Source organism: Fukomys damarensis, unplaced genomic scaffold (assembly GCF_012274545.1).
Source record: "Fukomys damarensis isolate Sample0158 unplaced genomic scaffold, DMR_v1.0_HiC HiC_scaffold_16, whole genome shotgun sequence".
Taxonomy (NCBI): Eukaryota; Metazoa; Chordata; class Mammalia; order Rodentia; family Bathyergidae; genus Fukomys; species Fukomys damarensis.
The window spans coordinates 56,084,958-56,103,387 of NW_022900928.1; the positions used below are offsets into that span (position 1 = coordinate 56,084,958).

At 38.2% G+C, this 18,430-nt stretch overlaps 1 protein-coding gene across 2 annotated transcripts in view; it reads right to left on the reverse strand.

Annotated features, from left to right (window-relative positions):
• Alkbh8 (alkB homolog 8, tRNA methyltransferase) overlaps positions 1-18,414 on the reverse strand; it is a 76,716-nt gene extending 58,302 nt beyond the window's left edge. For both annotated transcript variants that reach the window (XM_010610630.3, XM_010610629.3), the window contains exon 1: positions 18,266-18,414. The gene's annotated coding sequence lies outside the window, so the exon portion shown is untranslated. The remainder of the gene's footprint in view (positions 1-18,265) is intronic.
• Between the last annotated feature and the right edge of the window lie 16 nt (positions 18,415-18,430).

Here is an 18,430-nt window from a genome sequence, read left to right on the forward strand (position 1 = left end):
CCTGAGGCAGGAAGATTGCAAAATTGAGACCAGACTGGTCATTTTAGTGATTTAGTGAGAACCTATCTCAAAAAAGGGCAGGAGATGTAGCTCAAGGCAAAGGCCTTAAGTGAAATCTCCAGTATCACAAAACAAGTAGGACTAGCCAAGCATGGTGGCACATGCTGGTAATCCCAGCACTCAGGAGGCTGAGGCAGGAAGATTGCCATGAGTTTGAGGCCAGCCTGGGCTATAGAGTGAGTTCAAGCCTGACCTACTTAGTGAGATCTCGCCTAAAAAAACCAAACCAAAACAAAACAAAAAAAAAGGCTAAGCAACTTTTCCAAGATTACATAGTGATTCTCAATTATAAAGAAGATATGCCCTTTTTTTGATACTGTGAAGTTTATCTAAGTGTAATGAGACAAATATAGACATGACAAAGATGAAAAATGTCTCATTTAAGTAGGTATATCTTAGTATTACCCAAGCACACACAAGAGTAATTTACACAGCATAACTTACAAAACTTTCAATAAAGATAGGGCATACAGAATCTTAATTGAAAGTTTATGTGCTACAGTATATCATTTCTAAAAAGCAAACAGCATTTCTCATCTTACTTTATTCTCTTGTCTAGCACAAAAAGTCAGAAATAAGATTGCATAACCCCATTTTGTTACCTATTTAAAATAGGTCTTAGGGAACCATGTGCTCAATAAGAAGTTAACCAGATCCAGAATTTACTTTCTAAAGTCTCTAGAAATGTTACACTATTATGCCACTCTTCTTCACAAGGCTTAACACATTACTATGGCCCGAATGGCAGCATGCCCAAAATTCCTAACTTGAAACTTAATCCTTATTATTTTTAAGAAATTATGGCTTTGAGGAAGTAATTTGGGGAAGTAATAAGAGAGGATGGATGTTTGCCCCCTTCACCCTCCCATCATACAAAGACAACTAGACAGTGCCATCTATGAAGAACACGCCCTCACCAGAGACTGGATCTACTAATTCCTTGATCTTGGACTTCCCAGCTTCCAGAACTGCCAAAAATAAGTTTCTGGATAATGTTTAAGGTATTATTAACAACAGGAAGAATGAACTAAAACACATACCAAATGGGGAATAGAAAGCTTTTAAAAATTATTTGAAACAAAGTTTAGGGAAGGCGAGTTATTGAATCCATAGGAAGATCCTATGTTAACATATGTTATTCATGTCTATCATCATTATATGGGATTTATAAGTCTCTCTGGCTTATATCTTTTGTCTTTTTTCATACTAAAAAGTCTTCCATAGTTTTAAATGTTCTTTTGGGCCATGAATATAAATATTATGGAAACAGTAGCCCTGCATTAATTGGTTCTAATCTAACTCAAGGAGTTTGGGGTGAGGTGAGGTGGCTGGTTGAGAATTTAAAAGGCATTAAGATATAGAGTCTCAGACCCTAAGAAAAACAGTTAAGTTCCTAGCCATGTTCCTTTCAAATATAGCTGGCACCTTTGACCAGGAGGTGGCAGCAATGGAAGCAGGAACATCCAGAGAAAAAGGACTCTTGGGGCAAATACCAAGATTGGGAAATCAGGATCTTGTCACAGAGCTCTGGAATCACCAAGGGATTCTGGCAGTTAAGGAGGCCTTTAGAAGCTGCCGCATCCCTAGCAACCTCAGTCTTTTGCTCAGAGTCCAGAAAGGGAGTCTAAGTACCAAAAATCAAGGGTGAGGAATTTTAAGCTGATGTTATGATCCCAAAGCAACAAAGGGCCTCTCAAATTTTAGCCTAGTTTATACCAGGAAAGTCACCTATTATAAGTTATTGTTATGGTTTGTATCAAAAATGTTCCTCAAAGGTGTTCAGATGTGAGAATTTATCATGAGTTTGGGAGGAATTCAGTTTCTTGGGCTCTACTTGGTATCTCTGAGAGCAATTAAAACCCTAATGGTATAGATCACAAATGTCCCCCATCTTGTCTATTAGCTGCTAAAATAAGTAATGATGAGGAAAGAAAGGACAGTTAGTCAGATAAAAGTCAACCAATAAATGATTTTCCCAATATCTTAAAGAAGTGTGGGGGTTAAAAAAAAAAGTGTTGAGGTGAGGAATCAGACTTAGTACAAGGGGAAGAGATCCTACAATCAAATCTTCTGTTCTAGTACAATACCTTCCTTTTCTGATTGTGCTATTTTATGAAGTATGGATTGCTCTCAAGGTTAACTAGATCTGTGCGTAGCTCTTCTAAATGTGTCTGTAAGTAGGTTGGGACATTCAAAGTGGAGAAATGTAGCCAGACTGTACAAATGGAGGAAGAACTGTGAATCTTTATTTGGTGTTCTAAACAAGAACACTTAGATTTGAGACATTCACTACTATTCCCTAAGGAAAAATATGCTTCCTGAGGGGAAAAAAAAGCATTATTTCTATTAGCCATATTTTTCAGGCTTTGTAAGCAGGGTTGAGACCAAGTAACCTTACTGAGCTTTTCACCTATACCAGAGCCCAGGATTAAATTAAAACCAATCACCCATCTTTTCTAAATTACAGGAAATAGTGGCCAGCATGGGATTCACAGCAGAATCTTAGGTTAGCCATGTTAGATCCAAACAGTTCTTCTTTACATCAGGATCCAAATTCATACTCTCCTGTCTAGGTTATATTTGGGTCACATGCTTGGTAGATATGGTCCTGAATTACAGGATGGCAGACAAACAGCATGAGACTACTCTCGAGCTACAGTACAAATGGCATAGGATGGTTCCGAAGGAAGTCTGATAGTAGAAATTCCTGAAGGATTTTGGTTTTAGACTCTGAGCACAATGATCTAGGCCCCCAAGTCATGAAACACATAGAGTAATGCATTAGTGTGGTCTCCACACTGAAAGGCTTGTGAACTGAAATTCCCTAAAGAAGCTGTATTACATCAAAAGGTCCTGCAGACTGACTGCTTGACCTTGGCTGACTAAACTGTCACGATTTTAGGGAGATAGAATATTGTAGGTTAAAAGCCAAAATTATCTTCAACCATTTAGTCCTTTAATAGTCATTTGCCTTTACTTTTGTATCTGGCCTAATATTTTGTGACTATTATCCAAACTTCTCAGAATGTATCTCTAAGCTTAGCAGACCTCTAGTTTCCACCAACCCTAAAGCTAAGAATGCTTTAAGATAATATCTGAAATTTATAGAAATGACTTCTCCACTTTACTGTAGCCCACCTATCTTATGTTCACACCATGTAAACGGGAAATGTTTTGATTTATAATTTTTTGTTCTGTGATGTAAAAGTTTGTGTAACCTCCTCCATAGAGGAACAGGTCATTCAGGATAACACAAATTCATGTTCCTAGGCCATGATCAATCACATTTGTCTCAGAATAAGCTATTTTGATATTTATTTGTGTGTGTGTGTGTGTGTGTGTGTGTGTGTGTGTGTGTGTGTGTGTGGTCTTTTGAGGCAGGGCCTCACTGTGTAGTTGAGACTGACCTGGAACTCACTATGTATCCCAGGCTGGTCTTGAACTCACAGCGATCCTCCTGCCTCAGCCTCCTGAGTGCTGGGCTTACAGGCATGCGCCACCATGCCTGACTGATATTTCTTTTACAAGAAAGTTGTTATTTTATGTTGACAGGCCAGAGACTATGGTAGTGACAGTCTTCTCAGGTGTAACCAGTTAGCGTTGGACTATTCCAAGTTGAATAAGTAATAAAAAATGTAGCATATATCTCAGAAGCAAGTGCCTACAGGTAAGGTTCATATATGGATTTGGAGATTTGGGCTCTAATCAATCGTTTGACACTAAAAGCATAGCCAAAGCTGACAAAAATTCAGCCTTATCAGAAGATGACATGAAAAATGCAACTCTTGCAGATTCCATGCCTAACACTGGCCAGGAATCAAGAGTTCCAAGTCATGTACAAAAAGCTAGGGGAAGTGGGAAGGGTAGGGGAAAGGAAATAAGGGAAAAGAAAAAAAATATGAGAAAATGAAAAAATGGAAATAAAGTATTTGTAAGTAGGGAAGGGAGGAGCGGGTGAAGGGAGGGCAGGGGTAAGGGTAAAAAAACGAGAACCAAGACCTGTCATGTAAAGGTACAAGATCCCAATGATGAATGTAACTGTACTATATCCCTAAAATGTACCAGTAAACTCAATGAGAGAAAAAAAAAAAGCTAGAAGTGGTCAAGACAGAACAACCCAGACTGCAAGAATCTTCCAGGCCTTTGGTAGGAAGTCGATCCATCTCCACTCTTGTGTGCACTGTACATCGAACACATAGCTGCAAGAGTTTCAGATTGCCATGAATGCAGAGGCCTGCTGCAAATGGTTGGGAATTGAGTTCCTTTCTGTTGTGATATTCTTCAGTCCCCACTGGAGAAACATCTATAGCGTAGAATTAAAAAATTGGTTTACTATTCCTCTCTCTTACCATCAATATCCCCTCATCAAAACTTTGTCAATGTTTATCTAGAAATGTTATCAGAGGAGCACTGAGTGTGGGCTTTCTACAGCAGTTTGTTTATGTACCATTTGAGGCAAGTGATGGTCAGCCTGAATTTCCTGTGGTCAGTGGAAGAGACAATAGCTATATTCCAGGCCCTAAAAAACTAGAAAAAATAAACCTGCATCAAATAGCTACATAGAACTTCTATAATTCCTCCACATGTGTCCACCTGTTGGCAAGTTAGCCACACTGTGATGATAGGTCTCAAATGCAGCAGTCCTCCTTGGTGAGGGGAGAGATAAAAGGCTTCAGCTCAGCATTTATCTGCAGCAGCTGCCACGGGGTCTAGACACCACAGATCCTCAGCTTTTCCTTTGAAAGTTACTTTGTCAAAGACAAGACTCAAGCCCCTCAGTAAACATAAAGGTCTGAAAGCTACAAATGCACCAAAGCAAAGGCAGAACACTTTTAGTCATTCTAGTAGCTGCTAAGACCAAGAAGCCACCAGAAAGAACAATCAGTAGCTCATCAATCACTGTCCCATGGCCCACTGAAACCCAAAGGGAAGAAAATGAACTGTGCTTAGAACTATACCTCAGTCCACTGGGGTAGGGAAATTACTAAGAAATAAAGCAAGACACAGACTTGTGGCATGCAATCAGCATAACACAGCAAAGTCATCGCAAAACACAACAAACAAAACAGCACCCAACAGCAGGCAGTTCCTGAAAAGCAAGCATCATCAGGCTAAAAATCCCAGGACTGAGTAAAGTTAACTCTATAAGAGATTTTCCAAAAGCAATGCAGAGCCTCATTTCTCAGGGAAAATAAGTTCCCACTCTGCAGGCTCAGAAACTATGATAATACAAAGCAGGAAGCTCTTCTGAAAATTTCACAAAGTAACCTGAGACTAGGCACAGGGTAGTGCCCTGTGAAGAATTTACATCCCTCTTGCTAGAGCCAGGTATGGGGGGTGCAGTTGGGGCAGGTTTGCACCTATAGGTCAGAGGTCAGGTGATTCCAGGTGCCCTCCAATAGTGGAAACAAGCCAAGCCCTCAGGCCAGAGAAATCTGTGGAGTCTGATTTACATCACTATTGCAGTGGTCAGATACACACCACCTCCTGGTCTCTTCAACCCTTACCTTGTTATTCAATTTCCCCTATTTATGCTATAAACTCTTGGAAAGCCACAGCTTCTACTTTTGTGTCCTACTCTACAACATCTAATATCAATTGCTACACACAGACAGTGCTCAGTATATATGTGTTAATTTATTCTATTCGTTAATTTAATATACCAGAGAGTATGCTGCATCATGGAGGTATGAGATTCTGGCAAGTCTTGTCACGTTTCCACATCTCAATTGCTTCTATATAAAACAAGGACGTTAGACCAAACCTCTGATTTTCAAATGGTGTTCTTTTGAGGCTTATTTGGGTTTCCCAAAAAATAGTTTACCATGCACAGTGGAATTGGGAGAGGAAAGAGACACTGGCCTTCCCCAATTTTACTGAGAATAGATACTTCTGTTGGCCTGGGTTTCATAATATATCACAGATGAGTTCTGTGACCAACATTTTTAAAAAATTAAATTTTTAAAAAATTAAATCCTGTGATCTTATAATTTCATTGACTTCAATTGAGACAATTGTCTTATTTGACAGCAGTCTGTCCCAGACTAAGATGTGTGCTTCTTTTTACCCTCACCAGCCTCCAGGGACTTCTGTCACTTTTGTACACATGTTGTTTTTGTCTAACTGCATTCCTCTTTTGCATTTCTAGGCTCAGTCATCATAAATATGTAACCTCTGCCCCTCCCTCCAACCTTCTACGAATCTAATTGGTGTCCTAATTATTGGGAGTGCCACCAGGGACACCTCCCATCCTCCACTCAGCTTGTGCTCCTTCCTGGTTCTTTCTGCTTTTCCTCTCCAGAACATTCTTATCTAATGCTTTTTACTGTTCCTCATTGGCCTGGCCTGCTGCTTGTCTTCTCCCCCTGCCCTGCCTCCATACTACCTCCACCAGATATTTACACTTAAGGGTCCCCAAAAACACTAAAGAATTTCTGTGGGTGATATTTGTGGGAAAATTGGCCTAGCTACTAGAGAAAGGAAAGAGATGGAGGAGTGAGATATGATAGAAAAAATAAATACAGGTGGAAAGGAGACAAGGACAATCAAATATTAAAATTTTACTTTTAAGAACACTGCAACTTCAGGACGTAACCAAAGTTACTCAAGGCTTTATCAATAGCTATAATCCATGTACTGACTCCCTAGGCTTGCTTATGCTACCTAGGCTTTTTCCTCATCCTCCCCCACCTCCTCCTCCTCTCCCTCCTCCCCCTTCTTCTTCTTTCTTCCAAATCCTTAAAAGGTACTATAAGCCTATAAGTATATAACCCAGTGGATAAGGTAAAGGATAACAACCTGACCTTAAGATGAAGAGACAGATTCAAAGGGTTCAAAGAATATTTTTAGGCAAAACATCTGAGCTCAACCATCACCCTCCAGGAACACATATATATTCTCACCCCAGCACTGTCCACCTCTTTCTCTCGAGGACTAGTGCTCCATTTTCTCTGAGTGTGTACTTTTTTAACCTTTCTTTGTAAATCTGTCTATGCCTCTCATTGACACATCCTGAAATTCTTTTTCCATGATAAGTGTCAAGAACCTATTCACTATGCCAAGTTAAGGTCCCATCTCTTCTTTGGGGGTACTTCTCAGACCCCATCATGTGACGGGATGAAAAAAGAAAAGAGAACAGATAAAAGGAGAGCAAGAGGAACAAAAGATGAAGGAGGTGTGTGTGTGTGACCCCTTGGCGTGGGTGATAGCCACTCGTCCTCGTCTCTTCTCGAAAACACACTCTGGGAAGTGGGATGGGTTGGGGAAAGGAAAGAAGGGAATGGAATTAATATGAGAAAATGAAAAGAAAGTCTGTGTAAATAGGGAGGGGTGGAGGAGTTGAAGGGAATGGGAAAAAAATAAGAACCAAGATATATCATCTAAAGGTACACATTTCCAATGATGAATGTCATTCTATTGTATACCTAAAATGTACCAATAAACGTAATGAAACTTAAAAAGAAAAAAGAAAATACACTCCAATTTCCTCTACATATGGGGCTGCTTTGGATTATCAACCTAGTAAAACACAAAAAACAAAAACAGAATGAAATGTGTATTCCCTATCATTAAGTAATAGTCATCTAGTATGGCCTTAGAGACCACATCACATGTATTAAAATGTGGGCTCCCTGGCCAGCCTGTCTGAAGTCTTGCCTCCTCCATTATTACTAGATTTGTAACCTTTACCTCTCTCTACCTTCAGTTCCTCATCTGTATGTAAAGTAGGGATGGTAATAACAGAACTCAACTTTTAAGGCTATTAGGTTAAAATGAGATAATGTGAACAAAGTGTTCTGAATAAGGCCTGCATAAAGCAAGGCCCTACAAATACAGGCTGTTATTCTAAAAAAAATTTTTTTGTTTGTTTGTTTTAAGGGTTTTCTTCCATTTCTGTCCGCTACATCATATTTCCTTGTAAATGAGTTTGACTGATTCTTTATGGCCTTATCGTGCCTATCATAGCCTGGTAAATGTTAAAGGCAAAAGAAAACAAGTTGGCACTGAAGGAAGTTGGCACTTTTACCTCTTTGTTGAGTGCCTATTAAATAGGCTCAGAGTTGTGCTAGTGATGCATTAGTTTTACTTAGGCAAAGAAAGGAAATAACCACAGCACAGGTCAACCGCAATATGAAAGTTTAGAAAGTTTAGCTTGAGACAACATATAGATTTTATTATTTTAGTGCAAGAATATAAGAAAATTGAAAACAAATGAGCTTTAGTTGCTGCTTTTAGAGAATTTGGCTCATCTGTGTAGTTCTTAACCAGCTATGTGCATTAGGATCACCTGGGGAATTCTCAAACTGCATACAGGCCTGGGCCTCATTCCCCAAGGCTTCTGAATCAGGAGGCCTAGGTGATGTTCTGGTATGTTTATATGGGAAACGTTTATCCAGGTGATTCAACAAAACCAGCTTCGACTAGAACATAGACTATCCAAATTTTTGACAGCACTGTTTATATAATGAGGTGTTCTAGAAATTTCTTATCAAATTCTCCACTCTCAAAAGAAAATACTTTTAGTTCATGTTTTAACATACCATGCAGTTGTTTGCTTATAACTGAGCTACTATGGTAGCAACTCTTCTACTGGATTTTTCTGGCTTTTAGAACATTGACAGTAACAAAAGCCTATGTAGGTACTTTTTGTTTTGTTTTGTTTTGTACCAGGGATTAAACTCAGGACCCTGCACTTTCTAGGCAGGTGGCATACCACTGAGCTAAATCCCTGGCCAACTTTCTTCTTTCCCTGAAGCTGACAAATTGTTGTTCCAATTTCTGTTTTTCTCTTCAATGCTTTTCTCCCATTTTTTAATTTTAATACTTGCCTACCTTCATATATGAAGGTCCTAAGTCACTCAGAACTTTGGTCAAGAGATAAGAGAAGAACAGAGGCCTGGAATTTAGGCTTCATTGCGTGCCTCGCAAGCATAAGGACCCAAGTTCGATCCCTGGTACCAAAAAAAAAAAAAAAAAAAAAGAGAGAGAAAAGAACAGAGGACAGAAAGGATACAATTGAATTTCACTTTAACTAAAGCATAGGTTTTAATTTCATAAAAGAATAGGTCTTATAAATAAAAAAGATGTATTTGTTTTCCTGCCAGTGGCTTCTAGGCCTCCAAAGTTCTCCCTCTTTTCATTGCTGCTTTAAAAACTGTTGATAATCCTGTCATCTACAGCAGTCCCTTCTGTACTGGCTATAAAGAAACCATCTTACATATAAAAAAAAAATTGAGAGGGAGACTATTTCTATCTCTCTATGGGTTGTCTCTTCACTCTGCTGGTGGTTTCTTTTGCTGTGCAGAAGCTTTTTAATAAGAGATCCCAGTTGTTAATTCTTTGTAATGTTTTCTGCGCATTCAGTTTTGTTCATAAAGTCTTTGCTTATACGTATGTCTTCTAGACTTTTACCTATTCTATCTTCCAGCAGATTGCTCCTATTTAAACATTTAGATGTTTGATCCATTTCAATTTTAGTTTAGTGCATGGTGAGAGATATGGGTCTAAGTTCAATTTTTGGCACATGGAAAGCCAGTTTTTCCAACAAAAGAGGGTATCTTTCTTCCAGTGAAGGTGTTTGGCTCCTTTGTCAAATATAAGGGTATATCTGGAGTTGTTTCTGCATCTTCTGTTATTTTCTATTGATCCTTAGGTCTGAGCCCCCCCCCCCATATCACGCTGTTTTATCATGATAGCTTTATAGTATAATTTCAAGTTGGGTATAGTGATGCCTTCTGCTTTGTCTTTGTTGCCTAGAATTGCTTTTGCTATGCTAGGTCTCTTCTAGTTCTAAATGAATTTTAGGGTTGTTTTCTCTAGCTCTGTGAGGTATCCTATTAGTATTTTGATCTGAATTGCATTAAATCTATATAACAGTTTTGGAAGTATAGCCATTTTCACTAGATATCATTCCATTTTCTTTCTTTCTTTTTTTTTTTTTTTTTTTTTTTTTTTTTTTTTTTGGTTTTTTGAGACAGGGTCTCACTATGTAGTTGAGACTGAACTGGAACTCACTATGTAGCCCAGGCTGGTCTCAAACTCACAGCAATCCTCCTGCCTCAGCTTCCCGAGTGCTGGGATTACAGGTGTGCACCACCACACCTGGCTCATTCCATTTTCTGATATCCACTTTTATCTCCTTTTTCAGAGCTCTGTAGTTTTCTATGTAAAGGACTTTTGCTTCCTTCATTAGATTGATTTCTAAATATTTCATTTTTCTTAATGCTATTTTGAAAAGAGTTATTTCCCTAATTTCTCTCTCAATGAATTTTTTTCAGTGAATTTGCTTTTGTTTACAGGAATGTTATCAGTTTTTGAGTGTTGACTTTTTATCCTGCTGTGCTACTAAATTTTTTGTGGGGGGACTGAACTTGTCCTTTGCATTTGTGAGGCAGGCACCAGAACCACTGAGCTAAATCCCCAGCCCTACGTTACTAAATTTGGTATTAAATTCAAGAGTCTTTTGGTGGGGTTTTGGGGATCTTCTATGAAGAGTTTCATGTTATCCACAAATAATGATAATTTAACTTCTTCCTTTCCTATTGTTATTCCTTTTATTTCTATTTCTTGTCTAATTGTTTTGGCTGATGTTTCCAGAATTATATTGAATAGGCATGGTGATAGTGGCATCCTTATCTTGTTCTTGATTTTAGACTGAAAGCTTTCAGTTTTTAATCATTTAGTATGTTGTTATATGTTGTTAACTATTGGTTTGTCATAGATGACTTTTATCAGATTGACATAAAGCCCTTGCATTCCAATGTTCTGCAGTTTTGTTTATTTGTTAGTTTGTTTTTAATCATGCATTGGTGTTAGACTTTCATATGGTCTTTGTGGGTTTCTTGTTTCTTTTTCTTTTCTTTTTTTTTTTTTTTTTTTTTTTTTTATTTTTTTTTTTTTTTTGGTACCAGGATCAAACTAAGGACCTTGTGCTTGTGAGGCAGGTGAAGGCACCACTGAGCTAAATCCCCAGCCTATTTTTTCATTCTTTTTGTTTGTTTTTTGGTCCTGGGTATGAAACTAATGCCTAACACATGTTACAAGGCAAGAATTTTGCTTCTGACCTACATCCCAGTCCCACTGTCCCCCTTTTTGGAGACAGTCTTACTAAATTGGCCAGGCTGACTTCAGATAGGCAGTCCTCCTGCCTTACCCTCCTAAGTAGCTGGGATTAAGGGCATGTACCACTACATCTAGATAGAACATTTTTTTTTATGTGTAGGAAATTGCTAGATATAATAAAGGAAGACTGATCACACACACACTACTTCCAATGGACTCCTATCAGAAAGTTGTCTGCATCTTTAGCCTACCACATACTCTTTTTGCCTTGAATTTATCAGTTTCTGTGACTTATTGTACTAGACTGTGAGCTTCCTGAGGACAGGCTCTAAATTGTTTATCTTCAGATTGTCAGTGTTTACCAGAACATAGCACTCAAAAACATTGAATGGAGACAGGATGTCACAGAAATCTTTGTCTTTTTTACTTTGCATGTTAACTCAGTAGAAATATCTCCATGTATATGGGGACATATAAAGCAAAAATCAAGACACATTTTCTGAAACACAATCAGGCAATGAAACAAAATATTTGAAATCTAGATAGTTGCAGAATATTCTGGACAGATGAAAGCCTTATCCATGTGCTAGTTATGTTATGCATCCATTCTTTTCACCCTGTCTTAATCCACTTATCTGCCCCTTATCAATTCATCCATCCATCTCTTCCTTATTCAAAATATATTACCAACTCATAGTTTCAAAAATAGAGGGCCGGGGATTTAGCTCAGTGGTTCCACCGCCTGCCTTGCAAGTGCAAGGACCAGAGTTTGATCCCCGGTACAAAAAAAAAAAAATGGAGGGGGGAATCATGATGCTTTGACTTATTAAAATAATTACAGTGACAAGAATTACCTTTTTGCTGTTAGGATAGAATTTTTGTAGTTCATATAATATGGTGTTTTATTTAAATGAGTGAACACATTTTAGAAAGCCTTTATAGAAATTTAAACAAAAATCTAAATCAAATTTTTCTCCTCACGAAAAAATCATGGAAAAGAAACTACTTTCTTGATTCAACTTTCCTATCTTTCTACCATATGGAGGATTCTGAGGAAAAGAGAATTTAAAGCACCAACAGTTATAACTTAATCTTCAATGTTATTTCATTGAAAGTGAATATAGATGTTCAAATGAATAAAAATTCTTTTATTCTAAATAAAAATGAAAAATTTCTTTTCCAAAGACATGAATAAGCCTTTATGTTTCATGTTTATTGTAATATAACATCAAAATTAAGTCAAATGATACAATGGCCATATGGGGTATGATTGTGGATCTTTCAGTAGAAAATATTCTGAATAAAACAACCCCAGAAATCCACAACATATATTGGAATAAGTCACTAGTAAATATGTTATAATGTGTACTGGATATTATTAGAATGCTTCAGCTGTATCTTTTCAATACCTTAATGTGATTGCATCATTTTTAAGATATAATTTTGCACTAGATTTTGGACTCTGTTATTATTATCATTATTATTTTTATTATTACTGTTTTCTGAGCTAAGTATTCACCAGAATTCTCTTAAGTAAATGAGGAGCCAATTCAATTTTTTCAATATATCCACATTGTTTGGCCAGATTATGCTCAAAATAATGTATTAAGATCTACTGACAGGTTTACCATGATTAAAGTCATAGCATGAGGAAATGGGGCATTACTATGTTGATAACAAGTATATGTGAAACAGAATTCTGTAGGCTATCTGGGTATCTATTCCTAAAAAAAGAATAGATGTGTGATTTTTGCATTACTGATTAGTGACTTTCTTCCACCCCTCTCTTTTTTTTTCTTTTTCCCAAATGGGTACACGTTTTCTTCCCAGTAATAGGATCTGTCCCCTTCTCTAGGATGGAGATTTATTTCCCTAACCGATTAAAAAGCCAAACATAATTTATCTTCTCAACTTTATCCTCTGAGTCAATGACAGATGTAAGGGGAGTTGGACAGCACTGACAGTCCTAGACATAGATTTCTTCACCAGAGGGGCCATGAGCTCTAGTTTTCAGCAGTCTTGGATGATGTCACTTACCATGATAGCAAAGTTCACTGTTCCACTTAAAACAGTGCTGAGGATAACTTCAGACAAAGGGTCAGCAATGAGCAGTTAAAATGTTTAGTACCCCTGAGCTTCCTTAACTCCACTACAGAAATCAACATAATTGGCTGGGTTTTTGACTATTAAAGGAAACGATATCACCTCCGCACCATGTCTACCTCCGCACCATTTACAAAGTAAAAAATATTCCTTGTAGCCTTGTATAATTTAGGTCATGTATGGTTACTTTATTTTCAATAAACATTTTTTATTTGCTGCGAATGCTGAATAATTTTATGTATACTGTATTTTGCATTTTCCTGAAACTTTATCTTGGCATAAAAACAGTCATCTTGCCATTATGGAGTTTCATTAAAGTTTTCAAGTCCATCAATGTCAGCTTCTTAATTTGATCTGCTCCTGACTTTCACAGGCTTATAGAAGCCTAAATTTTCGCCCATTCACAAAATTTGACTGAACTTTATGCCTTCAAAAATTGATATTTCTTCCTTAAAAAACAAATTTTGGTATAGAAGCTGACAGGCAGAGGTATGCCAGTGTTACTACCTCTTCCGAGGGCTTCCCATCTATTAAAGCAAAACAGGATCCACTAAAATTTCTAAGTAGGAATATCATATGCAGAGCCAGTCACAAAATATTGTTTTACTCTATTGTCTGATATCAGCTTCTTGCTGTTGGGTTCTTACAAGATAAGTCATCTTTTAGTGATTAAACTTCATTGGAGTTATCTGGCAGGATTCAGGACTTATGGACCAGAACTCATAGTTGGGTTTTTTTGTTTGCTTGTTTTTTGGTACCAGGGATCAAACTCAGGACCTTGCGCTTGCAGGGCAAGCATGTTGCCACTGAGCTAAATTCCCTGCCCCAGAATCACAGTTTTTTTAATTTTGTTTTTGTTTTTGGTACTGGGATAGAACTCAGAACCTTGAGAACTCATAGTTTTTAACCTTTATTATCATGAAGGAAGGGTACCTTTAAAAACAAGTACACATAGAGTAGCGTAGACAACTGAGATGAGAGAAGAGGGGTCTTAATACAGATTTAATTCTATACTAGAAACAAGCAAGCATTAAAAAAAATTTCAAATCATGCATGTGTTGCGTGTACACATGCTTATGCTTCTAGTCGAATATGAATTCCTCAATATTACAAATGGCGTCTTATCTATCTTTGTATCCCCAGTGTCTAGCAGTATCTTGTATTAAACTGGGTGCTCCATAAATAACTAAATGAAGCTGGGATTTAGCTCAGTGGTGCTGCCACCTTCATCGAATGCTCAAGGTCCCAAGTTCAATTCCTGTTACCAAAACAAAACAAACAACTAAATGAATTGTATTTTGGACTAATCCTTAGGTTATTGGAAAGCTCTATTTCTAGATAACATTGTAAGAACTGCTACAGCAGCATGTCTAAGAGTTTTAGGGTATTTGGTTTAAAGTATTCTCTAATATGACAATTAACTTTCACGTAAATCCCATCACAACTTTATCACTAGAGATACTAATAGGTATCTCTAACTGCCATTTCAGTTTTCTACCCAAAAATATATAAGTCTGCAAAATACATTTTATTAGAAAACAGTGTGGCTTTACATTTATAATTTTATACAACAATTAAGCAAAATAGATAAGGTCTAATACTTAAATTTCAGTTTTATTATCAAACCAAAACACCAAAGAATACGCTTTTACTACCAGGCTCCAAGTTCTAACATTGGTTTTAGCCTAGCTCTGCTTTTAGTCTATCTCCAGTTTTAAGCACTGTGATTAAACCCAGAGCTAGAGTAAAACCAAATAAATGAACCATGATTTCCACCCACCTACAAAATGATGCAGGCAGGAAATTCCTATTTTCCCATTGCTCAATCTAACCTTGCTAAAGAAAGAAACATCTGGGTGGAGAAATTTTTATTCAAATAAATTCCTAAGGATGATGTTCAGTAAGAGATCTCCAGAACAAGGAAGTATATCCACCTATCTAGAATAGATCCAAGTTCTGTGTCACTTATAATGAGCCAAAGGGCAGTCTTAAGTAGTTTAGAGAGCTAGCAGCTCCTAGCTCTTCCCCTTCGTCTTCAGCTCTCCTGCTGTAACTCTGGATTTAACATCCTCCTCTGGATTTTTATGCTTTGTAAATGCTAGCTAGCTTACATGATCTCAGTTTCTTTAACCACCTTCTTTGTTGATTACATGTTAATCTCTTATCAACAAATAATTCAGTGCCCAGAAGTAAAGAGGCATGTTGATTTGTGACTGGAGGGAAATTAGCACAGAAAGAAAGGGTAAAATTGAGCCAAAATCCTAATCAATGAATTCTAGGGTCAATAGGAAGACTGACTAAGAACAAAGAAAGAACCTATGATCTGAGGAAGCAAATAGAGCAGAGAAGCTGCATACATACACTCATTCATTTCATGAACTTCTACTGAGAATCTATTACATATTGTTCATTGGCTATGTTCTATAATAAAAGCATGAATGAGACCTGGCCCTGGCATTGGTCATATTAAACAAGTCATGTTGCTTGTTATGGAACACTTGTGCAAATATTCTTTGGAAAATCTGGTTCTAAGTATTGCCAACTCTGCCTCACACTCAGACAATAAGAGGATCAGAGAGAAAAGCTTAAAGCATTCAGCTAGGATATAGATACAAAGAGTCAGATGAAATATGACAGAGAATAACTATCAACATAAGTAGTGATCAAAAGTGGCGAGATGGGAAGGGACTGGAAGTGGTGTAAGATCTTGGAAGGGCTGCTTGGAAGGCAGGGGATATGGGAATCCAAGTTGACTCTAATCATTGGAGAAATGTTATTCCCTAAGGTTAGAGAAAGATGTAATTTACTGTAGAAATAAACCTCACTGTCCCTCCCCCTTTGTCTTGCATTCATCACACTGGATGGCAGGTGTATATATAGAATGATTCCAGATTAGGACAGTTTTAGCTAAAGGATTGAAGGAGAAGGAGCAAAAATGATTGGTTCAGCAACAAACTGGCAGAGATCCATGTCTAAACAGTTTGGTCAGCCTCAGGCCTATATTAATATTTTTATTGATGTTTCTTGCAAGCATGAGTCAAGACCCCATAGATTAATTTGCTGGATAAAACAAAGACAAAGAATACTTGACCTCTGTCTTTGGGGTTTAATTCTGGTTTAGGTGTTTATTGCCTATTCTTTTCAATTTTCTTTCTTTTTTTTTGAGGGGGTATCAGGGATCGAACTCGGGTCCTTGCGCTTGCAAGGCAGGTGGTAGAACCACTGAGCTAAATCCCTGGCTATTGCCTATTCTTTTCAACACAATTGTAAATTCTGTGAGGGCAGGAAGCTTGTTAGCCTTGTTTGTTGTTTTCCAAACACATAAAATAGTACCTACACATAAATAGTTGCTCAGTAAACAGTTTTACATTGCTTAAACAACGGTGATAGACTCTGGTAAGCGCTGTACTAGCAGTATGCACTGGTGCTGTGACAGCAGAGAATTAACTCTGTATTGGTGATTGAGGTAAGTATTCAGAGAAGGCTGCATTTCAGCTTGAAGAGTGTGTTAGGACTTCAAGAATTGAAATAGAAAGAGAAGGGTATCATAGAAAGAATAGAATGCCATCAATATGCTATTATAAAGAATATAGCATGTTTGGTGGATAATGAAAAGTTTAGTTTTTTGTAAGTTGATACCTTAAACAATGGACAGTGTGAAAAATAATTTCCTTTCATACATGGATGCATTACTTTGTACAAGAGTCATCTAACAAGGACCACAGGGGGAAGCAAGTAAATAAAATTACTCTTAAAAGATTGTGGAGGGAATTTCTTTTGCCACATGGAAAAATCTGTCTCTAATGAATATCTACTGACAAAAGCTCCCCCATACCCATCACAAAGCCTCAGACTAGCTTTTTCCAAAGGATTTAGTTATGAAGTATGAAGAAACTGGAGAGTTGAAAGGCAAGTAAATAGTGGCTAATGCCTTTAGGATTTTTGTTTTTGTTTTAGAGACAGGGTCTCTCTATGTAGTCCAGGTTGGCCTCAAATTCATGGGGATCCTCCTGCTTCAGCCTCCCAAGTGCTGGAATTACAGGTGTATGCCACCACACCTGGCTGCTTAATGCTTTTTCGTAAAACTCAGTAAACTTAGTAAAAGCGCAGAAACATTACAGCTTTGAAGTTACTTAACATGAAAGGGAGACACAATAAATGTTAACCATTTAAGGATTATTACTAACCCAACCTTTCATAAAAACTGAATGGTGGAGGTGGAGCTCGCAGAAGCTTTAATTCAATGAACACCTACTATGTTACAGGCATTTTCTACCAGGGCTGCTCTTTGTCACAACAGCCAAGAGGTACACTTTACCGCCCTCTGTCTTAGATGAGGAGACAGAGGTGCAGAATAGCTAACCTCCTTGGGAAGGAAAATTAATGTCAACTTCAGTTCCTGATCTCTTTCCCCGACCTTACGCTGCCTCTAATATAGGAAGCTCTTTTGGTTTAGCTATGAAGACATTCTTCATCAAACACGATATACAATCATGAAGTATGTCACAGCTCTCTCTCTCTCTCTCTCTCTCTCTCTCTCTCTGTGTGTGTGTGTGTGTGTGTGTGTGTGTGTGTGTGTGTGTATGCTCGCACAGTATGTGCTCAAGGGAGCTGTGGGGCCAGTGCTTTGCCTGCCCTGCAAAGCCTGTTTCCCTCAAGCCTCAGACTGACTGCGGCGTCTATAATTCATTCCATTATAATTAACCCCGGGGTTAAGGAACTGTTTCTGAAGCCCTGGTTGAAATGTAGATATTGACATGGGAGGTTGACTCAACCCTTCAATTACACCTAATTAAAGAGCTGGCTCTTTGACAACTTGACCTGGCCAGTCCAGGAGTTGGGAGGAGGAGGCTGTCTGGGAGGTCTCTGGGAACAGGAAAGTAGGTGAGGGTTGCGTATTTGGATACTCAGTGAGGTGGCGAGGTCGAAGCTGAACTAAATTCAAACTTTGACTTTTCTAAAATTCTCTGGGGAAGGGCCGGGGAACACACTTTGCCCTGGACTCTAAAGGAATCCCATTGACAGGTCTTCCCTGACTCACCATCTTCCAGTAATGGGCGCCTTTGGAGGGCCGGGGGTGGTGTCGACCCGGGTGCAATTAAACTGCTCCACTGCAGCCAGCTTTCCCGCCCTTGGCCGGCAGCGGCCAGGTCCGCAGATTTAACCCTTTCCCCCCGGCTCGGCGCTGGGCCCGGCGCCCTCCGCT